The sequence below is a fragment of the Cryptomeria japonica genome, chromosome 10 (assembly GCF_030272615.1).
Source record: "Cryptomeria japonica chromosome 10, Sugi_1.0, whole genome shotgun sequence".
Taxonomy (NCBI): Eukaryota; Viridiplantae; Streptophyta; class Pinopsida; order Cupressales; family Cupressaceae; genus Cryptomeria; species Cryptomeria japonica.
In genome coordinates, this window is record NC_081414.1 from 410217580 (window position 1) to 410224220 (window position 6641).

Genomic DNA, 6641 nt, shown 5'->3' on the forward strand with positions numbered 1-6641 from the left:
GTTGTGAGTTTTTCATGTGATGATTGAGTGGTTTTTTATTAAGTTAGATATGCATGCATTGTCTAGCAGTTGTGTTTTTTATTGGTACAACTCATGCATGATTAATCTAGTGAAGTAGTTATCAATATTTGAGATCTGTTGAATGTTGTTTGAAGTATTTTTGTTTAACCAGTTTAGCTGTCTGAAGTAATTTTGTTTAACTGATATTTCTATGGTTAAGTACAGTGGTGAAGACAACTGGTTATCTGTGTTTTGATTCATCAAAGTGTCGGAGCAAGTTTTTGTATGTACTGATTCACCCCCCCCCCCCCCCCCCCCCGCCCTCTCAGTACCGGTTAGGACCTTAGTAGTTCATCATTATTCATCAGATGATACCATCCTTTTTGGGGTTGTTTTAGTGGTTGAGTCTAGGGAATGGAAATCTTTCCTCATTTCTTATACTGAGGCCTCTAGTCAGCATATCAACTATGACAAAAGTAACATTTATTTCTTCCACACTACTGAAAGACTCCAAACCAAGATAAAGGCTATTTTTGGGTGTCAGATTGCATCCCTCCCGGGCACACCTTGGACTACCTCTAACTGTGAAGGAAGTTTCTAACTCCTTTTGGGGTCTCTATTCTTAAGAGAATGCAGAAGAAAATGGTTGGGTGGAAGGGAAGACTTCTAAGTAGCACAGGGAAACTTCAACTCCTGGCTTCCTCCCTCTAGGGGATCCCAGTGTATTTCCCCCCTTTTTAAAATGTCAGCCTCAATGGCTGAGAAACTTGAAAAATTCCAAAGGACTTTCCTTTGGATGGGCATGGAAGAAAACAGGAGGGTTACTCTGATTGGTTGGGATAAAGCTTGTGTCCCAAAATGCTATGGTGGACTGGGGATCAAGAGAATCCCTCATTTTAACAAGGCTCTTATGGCCAAAACTGCTTGGATATTGAACTATCAAAACACTGAATGGGCTTATATTATGCACACTAAATACGCTTCTACAAGTTCCTAGTGGTGGAAGGGGTCCCTAGAGGATCCAAAATTTGGAACAATATCCTCAAATGCAGAGACATTGTTAATCAGGGTATGAGGTATCTCATTGGAAACGAGAGAAATATTCAATTTTGGGAAGACTGTTGGTTGGGAGATAAACCCTTGGTTTCCTCCCCTTCCCTTAGAAGGATTTATCACTCCACCACAGAGTTCTTTAGCTTGCAGGTTTCTGACTTCTTCTCTAGCAACTCCTAGAATGACATCTTTGCCTACTGCCAGGATCAACCCCATCTTCTATGTGTTGCTTATGAATTACATGTTATGCTAAATACAATCAGGTTGCCCCTCTTTCCCAAAGAGGATAAATTTATCTGGAAATAGAACTCAATTGGGTTGTTTTCTGTTAGATTTGCCTACTGTAGTCTCCTAAGGATCAACGACTCCCCAAACTGGTGGAAGCAAATTTGGAATCCTCACCTTGGTCCCAAAATCAATTTCTTTTGGTGGGTGACCCTCCACAATAAAATACTCACACTTAACAATCTGTCTAAGAGTGGATTAGATAGTTCCCTAACATATGTACCCTATGTAAATTGGATGTCAAAAACTCTTCACATCTCTTCCTACATTGTCACTTTGCTAGAACCCTTTGGGGGATGGTCTGCCATAAATTCAACCTTCACTGGTCTATGAATGAAAATTTGATTCAACTCGTGTAGGAATGGGAAGGCCCAACTCAAAACCCCCTAATTTGTCATCTCTGGAAACAAGTACCACCACATTTGATCTGGAATATATGAAAAGAAAGGAATAATAGGATTTTTGAGGATACTAAAACTTTGGTTGAGTTTGTCTTCTAGGGATTTCTTAAACTCTTGTTGGAGAACCTATCTGTCACTTTTGTTAAATTGCCTCCCAAACTCCCATCCACTTCTGACTATGAGATTGCATCCAAGTGGAACCTCTCACACTCTTTTGGAGCCTTTGATAACTCTAAACACATATGCAGGTTGAATACCAAATGGAAGCCAGCTAATCAAGGTTACATCAAGCTCAACTTCGATGGTACTGCAAGGCTCATTATGGCTGTTGGGGTTAAAAATTTTAGATCTCCTATTGGGGAGATTGTTGCAGCTTATGCTGGTAATTTGAATGGTTATTCAAGCAATCAAGTTGAAGCTATGGCACTGGCCTGGGGCCTCCTTATTTCACTCTCCATTGGTGTTTGACTTATGGAGGAGGAAAACCCATCTCCTGATATGGAAGGAAGGAGGAGATCCCGCAAACTTGTGTCTAAGGGCTACTCGGAGAAAAAATCAAAAACTCAATGTGTCTATGTTTCCATTGAGGAACATATTGATGACAAGGAGGGGGAAGATCTTAAGCATGTGGACACTTATGGGCTCCCTATGGATGCTGGAAATGCTAAGCTGGAAATGGAACCTATGGACTCGATTAACCTAGTGGACCCGAAGGAGGTCATGAAGATGGTGGACCGGGAGGATGTGGGAGCCCAAGCGATTAGTGCCCCTGATGAGGATGCGACAAAGATAGTTGAGACTACCAAGGAGGACAAAGTGGATCTGGCTATGAAGACTGTGCATAACCATGAGCACAAAATGAAGGATCTTGTTGTCAAGACTGAAATCCCCCAGGAGATCCCTACCATGGAGCAAATCCAGAGTATCAGCACGGAGGTTGCAATGATCCTGAAGCAGATTGAAAGCCTGGGGTCTTTCTAGATGTGAAGGCCATCATTCATGAGGTCAAAGAGATGAAACGTGGGATGAAGGTCCATGATACTCAAATTTTCTGTATTAACAAATTCTGTTTGCAAGTCCTTCATAGCTCAGTTTTGACTCTCTCCCTCCTGAGAGAGCGCATTGCAGACAATGATGTTGATAAGAAGGAGGCCAGGGAACTGTATAATTTGCTCTTTAATGAATGGAACAGGGTCATAGAAATTATAGGGGTTCGCAAGTCGACCCCTTAGGTCTTGTTTTGTTGGTCTTTGGTTAGGCTGGTGTCCCTTGTGTTTTGTTGGTTCGAACTCTTAGTTGTTTTTTGGTTTTGAAAGACTTTTAGCTTTTAACTGTTTTGTGTTGTTCTAGTGATGTAATGGTGTTGTTAATAGTTCATGCTATGTAAAGGGTCGGCGCCTGTAATGTCCCCTACTAGGTCTAGCTTTGTTTTCCCCATAATTAATCCATCTCAACATACTTATGACTTAAACTAAATTGATTAGGAGACAAACTATCTTAAATATCGCATTTTCCAACTTCTTAGATACCGATAGTCATAACAGAGAAACATAGTCTTCTTTCTAATATTGAATTAATAATTCAATCTGGTTTATAATCTTATATTTACTTGTTCATTCAAAGAAAAATCACAGTAGAACATATTACTTTTTTCAGATTATACATATGCAGCAGAAACAAGATTTATTCAATTGCAACTTATATGGTTTATAACATTTTTTTTCCTTTAATAACCATAGTTGGTAGCATAGGGAGTGATCCGGTTAGCCCATCCATCCCACTCTAGATCCAAAGGCAGTCATTATGCCCCTTTGGCTTACTATTAGTGGTGTGGGTCTTATCCCCGCAATTCATTCTTTGTCTCACCCTAAAATTATTAAACCAAGGAAGTTTCAGATTGTAGAGGGGCTTATTAATTGCCAGTCCCAGGCCCAGTAGCAGTCATATACCCTACTGGCCTACTGATCTTACATGGATCAGTAGGTGGACAACTGAGACAGTTATCCTCCTCTCCCAACCACTTTGCCTTCTCGGGATTTTAAGTAAATTAGTGAGTAGATTCATTTTTATTGTTATTGACATAAGATTGTACAGTATGTTTTAGTTTCAGATCTGTAAAATAATCTGTCAGTATTTCAGCAGTTCGCTTTATCCAATTTATGTATAATCTTATGGTTATTATATCAGGTGAACAAAAAAGGAAATCATTAAGGAGGTCGCTTATGCCATTTGTGGTTTAACATTAATAATAATCTACTTATGTATATCAAATTATATCAGACGTACTGTGAAAGTCTAGTGTCAATTCCTTAGCATAACATTATTCATATTTATTACTATTATAAACTGCTTATGCGTATCAGATTTTGACTACTTGGGATCGTAAATACATATATGACATTAAGTTTAATTACTAGAAATGCATAGCTCTATCAATTCACATACATAGTTGCAGTTTAACATGTTATACAGGTTGAATGATGAATAATTACGGTTTAATACAAGCACACATGAATTTGGCATTATAACCATAAATCTAAACACTGTCGTGCATTATAACTTGTTTGTATCATTTAACCAGTCGAGCATATTTTCTGAGTATGCGACATACAGTAAGTTACTGAAAACTATATAGTAGATTTGTTACAATTAAAATTAGTTGTGTGAAATGGTTTAACATTCGTGACATACTGAAGTGATTTCTATCATACTTTAGATACACGTATTACTCTTTGCAATATCTTAGCAACAATTATTACCATTTCTTTAGGGGATGAAGACATACCTGAAACGTCTTCTTTCTGAATTTCTTTGGTTGTTTTATACCCCTATCGTGTTAGTTAGGGTGTAGATGTGGACTGAGGCAACAACAGTGGTGTCAGAGTCCTTCCTTTCTCCGGTAATCCCTTATCCTTAATACTTTGTTTTCTTCTCCACCAACGTAATGCCCTTTGGCAAGAGACACACCCTTTCACCATTAGCACCTTTTGAAAGAGTGCAACTCTTCATTATTTCTGCCCTTTGGAAGGGACATAATCTTTTATAATTAGATCTGCACTTCTTATTTAAATCAGATCTGCACTTCTCATTTTTCAAATTCTCCCCCCATCAAATGAGTTTCTCTTCTTCCTTTTATATCTCATGTTTGAGGAAGTCACAACTTATCATTTCATGCCTTTTGACCTTTCATTAACTTTAATCAAATTTTAATTATATTTAATTATATTCTTTTATATTTTAATATTAATTTTAATATTTATTCTTTTGTATTTTAATTTTATTATTATTTATTATTAAATTATATTTCAAAGTGGGACATTACAGATAATAAAATAAATATAATTTAATAATAAATAATAATAAAATTAAAATACAAAAGAATAAATATTAAAATATAAAAGAATATAATTAAATATAATTAAAATTTGATTAAAGTTAATGAAAGGTCAAAAGACATGAAATGATAAGTTGTGACTTCCTCAAACATGAGATATAAAAGGGAGAAGAGAAACTCATTTGATGAGGGGAGAATTTGAAAATGAGAAGTGCAGATCTGATTTAAATAAGAAGTGCAGATTTGATTATAAAAGATTATGTCCCTTCCAAAGGGCAGAAATAATGAAGAGTTGCACTCTTTCAAAAGGTGCTAATGGTGAAAGGGTGTGTCTCTTGCCAAAGGGCATTACGTTGGTGGAGAAGAAAACAAAGTATTAAGGATAAGGGATTACCGGAGAAAGGAAGGACTCTGACACCACTATTGTTGCCTCAGTCCACATCTACACCCTGACTAACACGATAGGGGTATAAAACAACCAAAGAAATTCAGAAAGAAGACTATGTTTCTCTGTTATGACTATCGGTATCTAAGAAGTTGGAAAATGTGATATTTAAGATAGTTTGTCTCCTAATCAATTTAGTTAAGTCATAAGTATGTTGAGATGGATTAATTATGGGGAAAACAAAGCTAGACCTAGTAGGGGACATTACAAATGGTATCAGAGCTATGATCTTGCCATCTTGTAGGGTAAAGATGAATCAATGAACCATTCTAGTTAATAAGAAGAAATCTAACAATACGTGTATTCACGTGTATGCTCTGTGTTTGCATATATCCATTTGTATGATTCGTGTTTTCCATGTGTATGGTATATGTTTTTTATTCATCTTGGTGGATGACTTAGTTTGAGAAAATTAAAATTTACATTGCTTGAGGACAAGCAAATTTGGGAAGGGTGGACTGTAATGTCCCACTTTGAAATATAATTTAATAATAAATAATAATAAAATTAAAATACAAAAGAATAAATATTAAAATTAATATTAAAATATAAAAGAATATAATTAAATATAATTAAAATTTGATTAAAGTTAATGAAAGGTCAAAAGGCATGAAATGATAAGTTGTGACTTCCTCAAACATGAGATATAAAAGGAAAAAGAGAAACTCATTTGATGGGGGGAGAATTTGAAAAATGTGAAGTGCAGATCTGATTATAAAAGATTATGTCCCTTCCAAAGGGCAGAAATAATGAAGAGTTGCACTCTTTCAAGGGCATTACGTTGGTGGAGAAGAAAAAAAAGTATTAAGGATAAGAGATTACCAGAGAAAGGAAGGACTTTGACACCACTGTTGTTGCCTTAGTCCACATCTACACCCTGACTAACACGATAGGGGTATAAAACAACCAAAGAAATTCAGAAAGAAGACTATGTTTCTCTGTTATGACTATCGGTATCTAAGAAGTTGGAAAATGCGATATTTAAGATAGTTTGTCTCCTAATCAATTTAGTTTAAGTCATAAGTATGTTGAGATGGATTAATTATGGGGAAAACAAAGCTAGACCTAGTAGGGGACATTACATCGCCCTGGTTCTCATTGCTTTCATAATAAAAAACAAGTA